The following is a 16097-nucleotide window of genomic DNA, read 5'->3' as shown; positions in this document are numbered from 1 at the left end:
AAAGAAAAGGAACAAGATATTGTTAACCCTACTACAAAGGGAAAGTTGAGTTGGGAGCATGATAGTTCTTGTACCTCAAAGTCGGAAGAAGAGTTTGAAAACTGGCATAATAGGTTGCATGAAGTATCTACAAGGTGATGTGCAAGAATTACTAAATCATATCATTGTATGATATCTGAGGTATGTAACCTACCTTCTTATGATGGTTTAGGTGATGTAAATACTTTTCTTGATGAATATGAAGAAAAAATTCCAGAAAATCACAGGTTGTCAGCCTTAGATATAGCCCTGAAAGCTACCCCAGCTAGATGGTGGAATGCACACAAGAAGAGTATAGAAGGCTAGCAGGAATGTTGAGTATTGATATGGATAAGGTTTGGACAAATAGATAGAGAGATGGATATAAAATATGATGGTGAAACTAATCCTAGGAATCATATTAATCTATGCACTACTGCATGTAAGGAGATTCCTCAACAAGAACGGGTACATGGATTCATTAATACATTAGAGACAATCCTAAGACCTGGTACCTAGAAACAGAGCTTCAACATGGTACAGTAAACTAGGAAGACATGGTGGATGGCTTCATATTAATATTCAACTTTGAGGATGATTTCCCATACATAGATTTAGTCGTTCAGATGGTTAAGAATAAGATATTTGATAATGTAACCCCACTGGCATGGCAACTACCTGATTTGGTTGTGCAAATAGAAAATGCACTGGAATTCTATAACCTTACTATAGATGAAGAAGAATATCCTCGTAACACTGACGTAGCATAATTAGAAGGATAGCATGAAGTAACTGAACCTAAGCCAGAAATACTAGATATAATGAAGCCACTAAAGGCTAAGAAGGTGAACATAGAATCAAAGAAGGAACCTAAGTTTACAACAATAGTAGACTAATGGGATGAAGAGATAGTCAGTAAAGTTACAGAGTTACTTCATTAATACCAAGAAATGTTTCCCACCAAGTTTTCAGAAATTAAGGGTATAATAAGATATCTAGGAGTCATGAAGATTCCCCTTAAGCCTGATACGAAGCTAGTCAAACAAAGACCTTACAGGCTTAACCTGGAGTATAAGGAGAAAGTAAAGGTAGAGCTTGATAATATGATAACATTGGGAATTATTGAACCAGTAGAAGAATAAGAATGGGTGAGTCCTATGGTAGTGCAAGAGAATAAGAATCAAGGAGAAATTAGGGTCTATGTTGATATGAGGAAGTTGAATGACGCATGTTTACATGATCGCTCCCCTACCCCTTTTACATATTGTAGGTTTTAACCCCATACAAAAATTACCTGCATACGAATTCTAAAACACAGAAAATAAACAATGCGAGAGCATAACACATAAAACACATATACACTGAGATTTTCTCCTGGATCCCAAAACCAGGACTACCAGCTTGATTTTTCATTAGGTTCCTTTCAATGTTATTATACATATTTATACATGCTGAAGTGCCCAATACCATGGACCTAAAACCATCGCATCCAAAAAACATGTGCAAAAATCATGCACAAAACCATAGGTGGGTCTGCCGAACCTAACATAGGGTCCAAAACCAAAATTTTCTGGGGCGTTTCCCCGGACCCCATAAAGTGGGGTTACGGGTACACCTTGAACCCCCTGTGACCCCCCCCCCCCGCTACACAATCGGTGCAACGAAGGGGGGGCCCGCCCCCCCTCTAACCCCCCAGTTAACTACGTGGGCTAGTCGTGGAAAGAATATAACACAACCCAACATTCTCCCACTTGTTGTTTTCTTTTCACAGGGGGGCCACAAGAGAGCTTAGTCATTTTTCCAGCCCTAAAATGCCCATTGTCTCTCTACACCAAGAGAACTTCTCAGAGCTCATAGATTTTGTCAATGCATTTGCAGTATTCTTCAAAGTGTCCACCTTTACTAGCAACACCTTTTTTTCTTCTATCATATCCCTCACAAAGTGATACTGAACATCAATGTGCTTTGTCTTTGAATGATATGTGGTGTTCTTTGCTAAGAAAATTGCACTTTGGCTGTCACAGTCTATCCTTATAACTCCCTGTACTAACCCCATACTTGAACACAATCTCTGCAACCAAACTGCTTCCTTGCTTGCATGAGTGGCTGCCATGTATTTTTCCTCTATAGTTGATAGTGCCACTGCAAATTGTTTCTTACTCATCCAATTGACTGCACCTCCAAATAGGTTAAACACATACCCACTTGTAGATCTTCTCTGAGCCATATCTCCAGCCCGGTCCGCATCAACAAAGCCACGAATATCCAACATTCTGTCCAATCCTGATCTTCCTTGGTAGCACAAACCATAATCACTAGTGCCACGCAAATACCTGAAAACTCTCTTCACTATTGTCCAGTGCTCCTTCCCTGGTTTTGACATAAACCTGCTCAATACTCCCACTGCATGTGCAATGTCTGGTCTAGTACAGACCATTGCATACATCAAGCTACCGACTTCACTTACATATGGAACATGGGACATGTCCTCTTCCTCTTCTTGTGTCTTGGGACACTGTTTATCAGATAGCCTCACACCTACAGGAATAGGAACCTTCACTGGTTTACTATCCTACATATTAAACCTCTGCAGTATTGTCTCGACATACTTCCTCTGGTTTAATCAGAGCTTCCTCTTTGCCCGATCACTTTTAATTTCCATGCCCAAAATATAGTTTGCAGCACCAAGATCTTTCATGTTGAATTTGGAGGACAATTGGGTCTTCAAATCCTAGATAATTTCTTTATCATTTCCAACCAACAACATATCATCCACATACAAGACAAGATAAATAACATGGTCACCAATTAATTTAAAATACACACAGTGATCTACTTTGCTTCTAGTGAAGCCAAGTCCCCGTATAAATGTATCAAATTTATGATACCACATCCTTGGTGACTATTTTAACCCATACAGAGACTTCTTTAACTTGAATACCAGTTCTCTCTTACCCTTCACCGCAAAGCCTTCAGGTTGCTTCATGTATATTTCCTCTTCTAGATCCCCATGAAGAAAAGTTGTCTTCACATCCATCTATTCTAACTCAAAATCAAAAGCAGCAGAAATAGATAAAAGTAATATAATAGAAGTTACCTTGGAAATAGGAGAAAAAATATCACCAAAATCAATTCCTGGCACCTGGGAATAACCTTTTGCTACCAACCGAGCTTTATATTTCTCCACCTTTCCTTCTGCATTTGTTTTCTTCTTGAACACCCATTTTCTGCCAATGGGTTTCTTTCCAGCCAGCAACTCCACCAGATCCCAAGCCTCATTTTTGTGCAAAGATTCCATTTCATCAACCATGGCCTTTTTCCAGAGTTTGCCATCCTCTGAATCCACTGCTTCCTTCACAGTTCTAGGATCATCATCAGTAACAAACAAAGCAAAATTTGAATAGAAAGCAGATGGACTATACCTCTCTGGCTGCCTTCTTTCTCAAACTAATATTCTCACAACCAAAGTTTGTGGCTCTTCATCTTCTGATTCCTCCTCTGCTGTAGAGTCTGATTCTTCCTCCTTTAGCTCAAACTCTATCTTCTCAGGTTCCTTTGGTTGGACTTCATGTTTAATAACATCTTTTACCTCTCTGAACACCACATCTCGACTATACACAACCTTCAATGTGACTGGGTTCCAAAGCTTATAACTCTTTAAACCATCATTATACCCAATAAAGATGCACTTTTCAGATTTACTATCCAACTTGGTTCATTTTTCCTTTGGAACATGTACATATGCATCACATCCAAATACCCTCAGATGTGAAAGAGAGGGTTTCTTACCAGTCCATATCTCTTATGGAGTCTTATCCTCCAATGCTGATGAAGGTGACCTGTTGACCAGCTAACATGCAGTATCCACTACCTCTGCCTAGAATCACTGACCTAACCCGGCACCACTAAGCATGCTTCTTGCCCTTTCCATCAATGCCTTATTCATTCTTTCTACAACTCCATTCTGCTAAGGTGTATATGGAGTAGTCTTCTGTCATGCTATACCACACTTCTTACAGAATTCTTCAAATTCCTTACTGCAAAATTCTCCACCATTATCTATCCTCAGGACCTTTATCTTCCTCTCCGTCTGATTTTCCACAAGAGCCTTAAATTCTTTAAACCTATCAAAGGCTTTAGATTTCTTCTTAAGGAAATATATCCATGTATTCCTTGAGAAGTCATCTATAAATCATACATAGTACATAGACTTACCCAGTGATGGAACCTTCACAGGTCCAAACACATCACTGTGCACAAGTTATAATATATGTTTCGCTCTCTTACTACCAGAGGGGAAACTCACTCGATTATGCTTCCCATATACACAATTTTCACAGAAATAAAAATCCAGAGAGCTATTACTCATACCTTCTACCATACCTTTACCATGAAGTATTCAAAGGCCCTTCTCTCCAGTATGTCCAAGCCTTTGATGCCACAACATGGTCTTCTCTCCAAAGACCACTCTATTTTCTGCTCCACTTTCAGGAACCACAGAACTGCTGCACCCATCAATAACAGTGCTACCTTGCAGCTTGTACAAATTTCCAATTTGAACTCCCCACATCAATACCAATGCTCCCCAAACCATTTTGCAAGTATCCTTCACCAACACTGTTTTTACACCTACATCATCCAGCTTGCTTACAGAAATCAGGTTTCTAGCCAATGCAGGAATATGCAGAACACCTGGAAGTGTTTTAACCCTACCACCTTGCAACTTCAACTTTAATTTTCCATGACCAATGATTCTAGCCTTCCTATCATCCTCTAAGAAGACATCACCACCATCGTATTTCTCATACTCACAGAACCACTCTCTATGGGGAGTGAAGTGAAAGGATTCACCTGAGTTAATCAACCATGCCTCATGATCTACATGTGTACTTGAAGAAGCCAAGTACACATCCCCACCTTCATCTGAGGTGTTTTTCACCTCTATAGAAGGAGCATCATCAGATCCCTTTCCTTTATCAGGAGCTTTAGATTTACAGTCCCTTTTGTAGTGACCTTCCTTTCTGCATTTCCAGCACACCACCTTTACAGGTTTTCCTGGAGATTTAGATCTCCCTCTAGATTTAGGTCTCCCACTCGATGACTTATTTTTATTTATGTTCTGGGACTGTCCGTGTACAGACAAGGCATCACCATTCTGGCTCTCCATATTTTTCTGTCTCATCTCCTCCATCAGCAAGGATGAGACTATTTCATCAAACTGCAAGGTAGTTGCATTGCTAACTATTGTAATAACCAGACTATCCCACGAATCTGGTAGAGAACACAACAAACTGATGCACTTATCTTCATCTGAAATTTTAATATCAACCAATGTTAACTAAATTACCACAGTATTAAATGCATTCATATGCTCTGTCACCGAGTCTCCATCTTTCATCCTCAGGTTATACAGTTTTTTCCTTAGGAACAGTTTATTCACTAGAGACTTAGATTGGTACAAAGTCCCTAACTTGTCCCACAAAGCCTTCGTCGTATCTTCCCATGATACATTCAGCATTACTAAATCTGAGAAACACAATCATATTGTGCTCTTTGCCTTCCAATCCAACTTCTTCCATTCGTCATCAGACACTCCCGTTGGTTTAGAAACCGGATCTACCGCGATCCACTGATATTTATCCACGAACAGATCCTCCATCTTGACTTTCCACAACTCAAAACTCTGACCATTAAATTTCTTGATCTCTATCTTTCCACTACTCGCCATCTTCTTTCACCACTAGAATCGATCTCGTAAATATCCCACTAAACAAGGTCTACCACAGGCCCGAGCGAAACCCCTCAGCAACAAAGGTGTCCCCTTGAAGCCAAAACTGCTCTGATACCAAATGTAAGTTTTAACCTCGTACAGAAATTACGTGCATACGAATTCTAAAACACAGAAAATAAACAATGCGAGAGAATAACACATAAAACACATATACACAGATATTTTGCCCTGGATCCCAAAACCGGGACTACCAGCTTGATTTTTCATTATGTTCCTTTCAATTTTATTATACATATTTATACATGTCGAAGCATCCAATACCATGGACCGAAAACCACCGCATCCAATACCATGGACCAAAAACCATCGCGTCCAAAACACATGTGCGAAAATCATACACAAAACCATAGGTGGGTCTGCCCAACATAACATAGGGTCCAAAACCAAAATTTTCTGGGGCGTTGCCCCGAACTCCATAAAGTGGGGTTATGAGTTCACCTCAAAACCCCTGTGAACCCCCCCCCCCCCCCCCCCCCCCCCCCGGCTACACAATCGGCTCAATGAAGGGGGGCTCCGCCCCCTCTCTAACCCCTCGGTTAACTATGTGGGCTAGTCGTGGAAAGAATATAACACAACCCAACACATATGAAGTGCTAGACAATGTAGGAGGAAGGAAGCTTACTTATTTATAGATGGATTTTTAGGTTATCATTAGATTAGGATTGCATCTAAAGATTGGTATAAGACCACATTTTCTACATAATGGAGCTCACATCAATACACAGTAATGCCTTTTCGATTAAAGAATTCCCTTATTATATTTTCTAGACTAGTGGTTGCAGCTTTTAAGGAATAAATCCATAAGTTTTTAGGGATATACTTTGATGATTCGATAATTTTTGGGTTGTTGTGCAAACATATTGGAAGTTTAAGACTTATGCTCAACACAAGTAGACAGTATCAGATCTCTTTGAACCTAAAGAAGTGCATAATTTGTGTACCCTATGGCATATTGTTGGGAGATATTGTTTGCAAGCAAGGACTAATGGTGGACCTTGCTAAGATTGTTATCATTGTGAATTAGCCTCCACCTAGGATAGTAAGACAACTTCATACTACATTGGGACATACTGGGTATAACTGGAAATTCATCAAGGGGTGTGCGCGGATCACCGCGCCTATGGCGAAATTTTTAAAGAAGGATGTAACTTTTCAGTGGAATGAAGAATGTCATAAGAGAATCGACATATTGAAAGAAAACATGGTAGTTACACTTATATTAGTGTTCCCTGATTGGAATAAGGAATTACGTGTCCATGTGGATGCCTCTTGTACAGCTTTGGGAGTAGTATTAGCAAAACCTCATGCAGGAGAAATTGATCATTCTATAGCTTTTGCAAGTAGAAAGTTATATAAAGAAAAAAATAATTACACCACTACAAAAAGGGAAGGAATGGCCATGGTGTGTTCTTTGTAGAAGTTTATACACTATTTGCTAGGATCACACTTTAAAATGTTTACATATCATTGTAATAAAGTATTTGGTTAATAAGCTTGTCTTAGGAGGAAATATTTACATGTGGTTACTATTATTCTAGTAATATGACTTTGAAATCATTGCTAAACCAGGAAGACTGAATGCATAACCTAATTTTCTATCAAGATAAGAAAGAAGGGAAGAACAAACCAGCATAGAGGATAATCTCCCTGATGCGCAGTTGTTTGCAATCAGAGTTGTAGATGACCATTTTGCAAATATCATTCAGTTTTTTACCATAGGATAGTTATATAAGATGGGACTATATGAAATATTGTGTATATATGTTCCTGAACAAGAAAGACAAATGATTCTACCAAAAGCTCATGGTGGCACAACTGGTGGAAACTATGCAAGAAAATATATTGTGCAGAATATTTTGAGAGCAAGATTGTGGTGGCCTACACTACATAAATATGTGAAGGCGTACTACAGAGCATGTGATATGTTTCAAAGAAAAGGAAAACCTTCAAGAAGAGATGAGATTCCACTGGTACCACAAGTTACATTACAAGCCTTTGATAAGTCAATTATTTATTTTATTGGACCCATCAACCCACCTAAAAAGAGGACTAGTGCGAGGTACATAATTACAACAATTCATTACTTGACAAGATGGGTCGAAGCACAACTAGTAAGGGACTGTAGTACAGAGACTATTGCGAAGTTTATTTTTGAGTATTTATTGTCTGTATTTGGATGTCCAAAGATTTATTGTCTATATTTGGATGTCCAATTTTATCATCATAAGATTACCCCTTATCATCCTTAGGAAAATGGAACAGTAGAAGCATTTAATAATATTTTGGAGAATATAATTACTAAGGTATCCAATGTGAATAGATATGACTGGGACCTTAGAATTACAACAGTATTATGGGCTTATAGGACCACATGTGAAAAGTTGACAAGTCAGGAGCCCTTCATATTAGTTTATGGGAATAATTTGTGATTCACATGGAGTACATCATCCCTAGCTTGAGGATTAAAACTTTTACAGATATGGCAGACCCTAAAATAATGAAGGAAAGAATGTCGTAGTTGATTTATTTGGAGGAAGACGAATTTATTGTAGGATTTCATCAAGAGGTACAAGAATAAAGAGAAAAGGCCTTGCATGACAAACATATTAAGCAGAAGAAGTTCCAAGTAGGAGACCTTTCTCTCCTCTATGACAATAATTTTGTAAAATTTCCAGGAAAATTAAAGATGCATTGGTTGTAGGTTTTAACCCCGTACATATATTACCTACATACGAATTATAAAAACAAAAAATAAACAATGGCGAGAGCATAACAGATCAAACAAATATACACAGACATTTTCCCCTGGATCCCAAAATCGGGACTACTAGATTGATTTTTCATTATATTCCTTTCAATGTTACAATACATATATATACATGTCGAAGAATCCATAAACCCCAATCCATTAACCCTGGATTAGAACATAATTTTGTTTCCCTTGACTAGATCTACAAAATACCATGGACCAAAAACTATTGCACCCAAAACCATGTGCGAAATCCATGCACAAAACCATAGGTATGTCTGCCCACCTAATATAGGGTCCCAAAAAAAAAATTCTTGGGGCGCTTCCCTAAACCCCGTGCAGGGGAACTACTGCCTCCCTACTTACCCCCCGATAGGGGGGCTAGCCACCCACCCTATGACCCCCCAGCAATGCCCTCTGCAACGTACAAGGGGGGCTACCACATTGCTGCATGTGGGCTAGTCATGGAAAGAATATAACACAACCCAACATTCTCCCACTTTGTTGCTTTCTTTCCACAGGGGGCCATAGGAGAGCTTAGTCATTGATCCAACCCTATAATTCCCATTGTTTCTCTACACCAAGAGAAATTCTTAGTGCTCATAGACTCTGCCAATACATCTACAGTGTTCTTCAAAGTGTCCACCTTTACCAGCAACACATTTTTGTCTTCTACCATATCCCTCACAAAGTGATACTGAACATCAATATTCTTTGTCTTTGAATGATAAGTATGGTTCTTTGCCAAGAAAATTGCACTTTGGCTGTCACAGTCTATCCTTATAGCTCTCTTTACTAACCCCATACTTGAACATAATCTCTGCAACCAAATTGCTTCCTTGCTTACATGAGTGGATGCCATGTATTCTACCTCTGTAGTTGAAAGTGCCACTACAGATTATCCCTTACTCATCCAACTGACTGCACCTCCAAATAGGTTAAACACATATCCACTTGTAGATCTTCTATGATCCAAATCTCCAACTCAGTCTGCATCAACAAAGCCACAGATGTCCAAAACTCTATCCAATCCTAGTCTTCCTTGGTAGCACAAACCATAATCACTAGTGCCATGCAAATACCTAAAACCTCGCTTCACTGCTCTCCAATGCTCCTTCCCTGGTTTTGACATAAACCTGCTCAATACTCCCACTTCATGTGCAATGTCTAGCCTAGTATAGACCATCACATACATCAGGGTACCGATTGCACTTTCATATGGAACACAGGACATGTCATCTTCCTCTTCTTGTGTCTTGGGACATTGTTCAGCATATAACTTTACACCTACAGGAATAGGAACCTTCATCGGTTTACAATCCTGCATATTAAACCTCTGCAATATTGTCTTGATATACTTCCTCTAGTTTAACCAAAGCTTCCTCTTTGCCTGATCTCATTTAATTTCCATGCCCAAAATATAGTTTGCAGCACCAATATCTTTCATGTCGAATTTGGAGGAAAATTTGGACTTCAAATCTTGGATAATTTCTTTGTGATTTCCAACCAGCAACATATCATCCACATACAAGACTAGATAAATAACATGGTCACCAGTTAATTTAAAATACGCACAATGATCTGCTTTGCTTTTGGTGAGGCCAAGTCCCCATAAAAATGTATCAAATTTATGATACCACATCCTTGTTGACTGTTTTCAACCATACATAGACTTTTTTAACTTGCATAACAGTTCTTTCCTACACTTCACCGCAAAAAACTTCAGGTTATTTCATGTATATCTTTTCTTCCAGATCCCCGTGAAGAAATGATGTATTCACATACATTTGTTCTACCTCAAAATCAAAAGCAGCAACAACAGAAAAAAGAAATCTAATAAAACCTACCTTGGAAATAGGAGAAAAAATATCACCAAAATCAATTCTTGACACCTCGAAATAACCTTTTTCTACCAACTGAGCTTTGTATTTCTCCACCTTTCCTTCTGCATTCATCTTCTTCTTGAACACCCATTTGATACTAATCCATTTCCTTCCAGCCAGCAACTCCACCAGATCCCAAGCCTCATTTTTGTGCAATGATGCCATTTCATCAACCATGGCCTCTTTCCAGAGTTTTTGATTCTCTAAATATACTTCTTCCTTCATAGTTATGGGATTATCATCAATAATAAATAAAGAAAAAATTGAACAGAAGGCAGATGGACTATACCTTTTTGGCCGTCTTCTTTCTCGAACTGATCTTCTCACAACCGGAGTTTATGACTCTTCATCTTCTGATTCCTCTTCTGTCGTAGAGTTTGATTCTTTCTCCTTTAGCTCAAACTCTATCTTCTCGGGTTCCTTTGGTAGGAATTCATGTTTAATAACATCTTTCACCTCTCTAAACACCACATCTCGACTATTAACAACCTTCCTTGTTACTGGGTTATGTTATCACTCCTCCGGATCACCAAGGCAGAGGAAGAGTCCAGCTGAGGTAACCACAGACCAATCATTTGACTTGGTAGCTATCCCTACCAGGATGGAGAGGGCTCTCACCAAAAGGATCACATCCAAGAGGGTTGGATAGATTAGGGTTTTATGCTAGATATAGTAGCTTAGGGTTTGTTTGATTTGATTTAATTGGGGTAGTCACTAGATGAGTGAATTAGGTCAGAGAGTGAACTAGGTCATGGAAAAAGAGAACCAGAATTGCAGAAATCTGATGGGGCAAGGTAGGCAAGTTACTTTAACACTTTGTAGTATAGTGATGAAATGGTTTAGACTGGTGAGGTGCTAAAAAGAGCATGAAAACCATGAATTCTTTTTAAACTGAAGAAATGAAACAATTTATGATGATTTTCGCAAAGCGGAGCATAAAAGATGTATTATGCTTATCACACCTTGAAAATCAAACACATTTAGAAGTGAAATGGATTATTAAAGGTAAAAAACATTCACACACATATAACTAAAGAAGAAGCAATATCAAAATAGCATTGCACAGGAATCCCACCAAAATAGTTGCAACTCATCCAATATATTTCATGCCAAAGTCTGAAACACTAGTACAACATCCAAAAGACTACAACCTGTAGAATGACTGAGAAATTACATGTTATAGGCCTCAAAACCAACTCATCCTAGCCTTAGGGGTCGAATACATGAGAGGAGAAGCAGTTACAACAAAAACTAAATAGATAGCTAGAGTTAGGGTGGTCAAAGTGACTCATCCCTAACTTAAGTCAACTAATTCATTACAAGTCATGGAGGCCATTTACCTAATGTACATACCCTAGGTAAGAGTAAAAACATAATAATTACATCAACCACATCAATTACATCAGTAAAACATTGATTTACCATTGGTAAAAATCAAATTTGGAGAGAAACAGTGAAAGTTTGGGCCAACTGTCAAACACACAGTGCCAGTGTCAAACGCGCATCACTAGTGTTAAACACACAGTGCCATCTTCAAACCCACTTTTTCTTGCCTTCCCGATGCCCAAATTTAGCATAGGATATCTCATTGGAAATATTATCCTATCTAGTTTCCAAAAATTCCCTTGTCTTTCAAAATGGGCTTGATTTGGCCCTCTAAAACTCCATTCTGCCAATACTACTCAAATGCGTAGTGCCTAGTCTAGAAATGAGGCAGAAACATGATTTTTTTGGTTTTTTTTTTCCTTTTTCACCTACTAGTTTTGCTTTCCAGGGCTAGAAACATGGTTTTCCTGGATTTATTTTTCCTTATGAATCCACTGTTGGCTTCCATTCCTCCAAAAATTTTACAACACCTACGATACTACGCGTTTGACCAAACAGTTGATATGAAATTCCCTCAAAAAAGACAGGAAAGACAATTTTACAAAAAATGAGCCAAGATTCTTCAAAATTGGCCAAGGAGATGACGTTTGATGTGGCTAGGCATGGATTGAAGCCTCTGCAAGTATATAAAGCTTCTTCTTCTCTCCTTCTTGAGTTAGGGCTTCAATTCTTGCCTTGGCAGCCTTAAGCTTTGCCCTTGCTATTTGGTATATTTGGCAATAATACTTTGCCATCTTTCTATGAATTTCATTGTCTCTTTTGGCCTTCTCTAGGAGATTTTCAAGATGGTTTTTCACACTCTCAAGCCAATGCTCCCAATTCTCATTGATCATTTTGGCAAATTGTTCATTTAGGGTGAGCTCATTAGCTAGTTTAGCATCCTTCTGTTTTTCTAGCTCCAATGCTCTTTTTAGGCCTCTGTTCCTTGGCCTTCTTCTTGGCACTTGTTCCTCTATTTGGTCACTATATTCTCCATATGCTTCATCAAGCAAACCCTTATCCTTTTTAGCCTCCCTATTTACCTTGATGAGCTGAATCTCCATGAGCTCATGTTTGGTCTCACACTGCTTGTTTTCCTGCTCATAACATGATATGATGTATTTTTCCCTCTGTAAGTTGATCTAGAACCCATTGATGAGTGAATCCTTTTCTTTGATGACAATGCTTGTGCTTTCACTGTCATCATGCTCACTTAGGTTAACTAAGTCAAAATCCTACTCTGTATCATGGAGGTCCTCCTCTTGCTGCTAGATCTTTATCTCTGTCATCTTTTCCTTACCCTTATGTATTTGTTTTTTCAATAAAGAATGCAAGGACCCTCCCACAATATGTGGGGCAAACACTTGCCTATGTAATCTCTGATAAGTATGTGTCAAAGTTCCCAAATCATCCCCTTCAAGCTTGATGACCTCACCCTATTCAAAGTGCTCTTGCTCTCCGATTTCATCTCTGTTAGTTGAATGAATATGCTCATGGAATGGTGATGATGGAGGTGATGGTGAGGCTGACTCATCAAATGAGGATCAATGATCTATGGGATGAGATGGAGGAATGGAGGTGGAAGGATGAGATGATGAAGGGATGCTTTGAACATTCTAAGTAGATGAAGGAGTGAATATGGGTTTGGGTATGAAGGTACTCCATGCAATGTTGAGTTCCTTGAGATGATAAAGGACTATGATTTTGATGAGGTAATGATGAAAGAGACTCTTCATTTGATCTTTATACTCCCTCTTTTGTGCAATGTAGGCCATCTTCTCCACACTCCAAAAAAGATAGTAGGGTATAATGAGCATTTTTACCCTAGTGAAATGCATTAAAAGTTGGATGTGATAGGAAAAGAGCCTAGAAAATCTACCTTCACATGAAAAATATTTCATGATAATTTTCATCATTGGGGCATATCTATCAAGGAGGTGTGAAAAAGGAAAATATCCCCTTCTTTCATTTCAGTACCTTGGTTTCATGTAAGGCTCATAATAATGCCTCTCCAAATCACCTTGTTTAAACCATTTCTTCCCAACATCTGGGATTCTGATGGCAGCTGATATAATGGCAGTGGATAAAGTAAAATTGATACCTACTAGAGTGACTTGGCTGTCTTGGAGTTTAGATATGAAGAGCCTAGTCATCTCAGGATGATGTTGGACTGCCTGAAATTTCTCACAGAAATCATAACATCCTAGCCATTTGAAGGATGTCACAGTCATATGAGATTCCAAGAGTTCCCTAAGATCTGTGGTCCCAAATCCATGTATTTTTCCTCCTTTGTGTATTTTCTTGACCTCTATTTATTCTATATCTATTTCCTCTTCCTCACTGTGTGGTTTGTATTCCTCTTCTTCCATGGTGTTTAATATCAAACCCTAGGAGGTATTTAGGTAGTTGGAATATGATTTTTTGGGAATAAGAAATGGGGAAGGGTAAATATGAAGGAGGTAGGTGAAGGGATATATGTAATGGAGGAGGATACAAGGTACTTAATATGATGGCTTGGGGATGGGGGAAATTGTTTGCAACATAGGGGGTTTGGGAGCCTAGGTAGTTGTGGCACCTAGGACTTAGGGTTTTGGGACAAAGGGTTTGGAGGGTATTTGGGATAAAAAGGTTTAGGGAAAGGGAATGAAAGTGTAGGGGAGTGTATAAAAGGAACTGGGAGTGAAATGGTAGTTTTGGGGAAGATTTAGGGTTTAGATATAGAACAAACACCAAATCTTCAATTAAACCTTTAAACACTTTGGGAGTGACTTAAGGAGGAAGAAACACACATTCCTTAGCTAGTACTTACTTGTTTGGAGGTTGAATGTCCTTTGGAGGAGCTGAGGAGGTGACTATAGCCTTCCTAGACAAATGCACAGCACCAATGGAGAGTGCACAGCACCTCAGGAAAATGCACAGCACCTTAAGGGAATGTGCAGAGCCTTAAGGAAACACACAGCGCCAGGTAAACATTCATCGAGAGAAGAAAACGCATAGCGCCTGCTCTATTCTATTGATTTTCACCCAGAACTATAAAAAGGGTCTCTTGGGGTTTTCTTAATCAGTGGTAGGAGGAAAATGAAGCTGAGTTTGAAGCTAAGAGGTCCTTTATAGCTGAGTGAATTTGATCTTTTAAATTTAAAACCCACTTTATAATGTTTCATTTCACCTTTTTGACCTCTTTGCTAATTTCCTTTCTGACTTTTTCCTTTGTAGGTGGATGATGATGGAGTTTTGGCAATCTTTACTTTTGAATTCTACTTGGATGATATTGGCAATAGAGTTTGAGTAAACAACTAGGAATAATGACTTATTATAGATGATAAATATAAAATTACATAAATAAATAAAATTATTACATCTCTCCTTTTGAAATAAAATTACAATCTGAAGAAAAACTTATACTTTTGGAATAAAAAATAGAGCTTTGGAAAGCATAGTTACATGTTTGAAAATCCTCTTTGAATGAAAAATGGATACTATTTATTTCACTCTCATGCTTTTGTTGGCCTTATGCGGTGACTGGTGTTTTTATTTGACCTTGGAGGAATGAAACCTAGTGACCTAATGGGACCTTGAATAAAGAGATTTCATGTAGACTTGAATGAGACAAGACATGATGAAATGAACTTTTAAAATGAATATAAACTCAGTAAGACATAGGAAGGTGGGCCAACAAATATTGATTTTTTGAGGGAGAGTGGGATTTTGACTTGGGCTACCATCAGTGAGTAAATTTTTGCATGAGGACCTAGGTGGAATGATAAAAATTTCAACATGGGACACTAATATGATATAAAAGAGGAGTTTTGATCATTGATGGCAGTATGCAAATACTGACTCTAACAGGTTCCAAAGCTTATAACCTTTTAAACCATCCTTATACCAAATAAAGATGCACTTTTTAGATTTACTATCCAACTTTGTTCTTTTCTCCTTTGGAACATGTACATATGCATCACATCCAAATAACCTCAGATGTGAAAGAGAATGTTTCTTACCAGTCCATACCTCTTGTGGATTCTTATCCTCCAACGCTAATGAAGGTGATCTATTGACCAGGTAACATGCAGTCTCCACTGCCTCTGCCCAGAATTCTTGTCTTGACCTGACACGATTGAGCATGCTTCTTGCCCTTTCCATCAACATCTTGTTCATTCTTTCTGCAACTCCATTTTTCTTAGGTGTATATGGAGTAGTCTTCTGTCATGCTATACCACACTTCTTACAAAACTCCTCAAATTCATTCTTGCAAAAATCTCCACTATTATTTGTCCTCACCACCTTTATC

This window comes from Pinus tabuliformis, chromosome 9 (genome assembly GCF_031772625.1).
Source record: "Pinus tabuliformis cultivar Carrire ecotype Pingquan chromosome 9, CPIR1, whole genome shotgun sequence".
NCBI lineage: Eukaryota > Viridiplantae > Streptophyta > Pinopsida > Pinales > Pinaceae > Pinus > Pinus tabuliformis.
Note: the sequence above shows the minus strand (reverse complement) of the source record.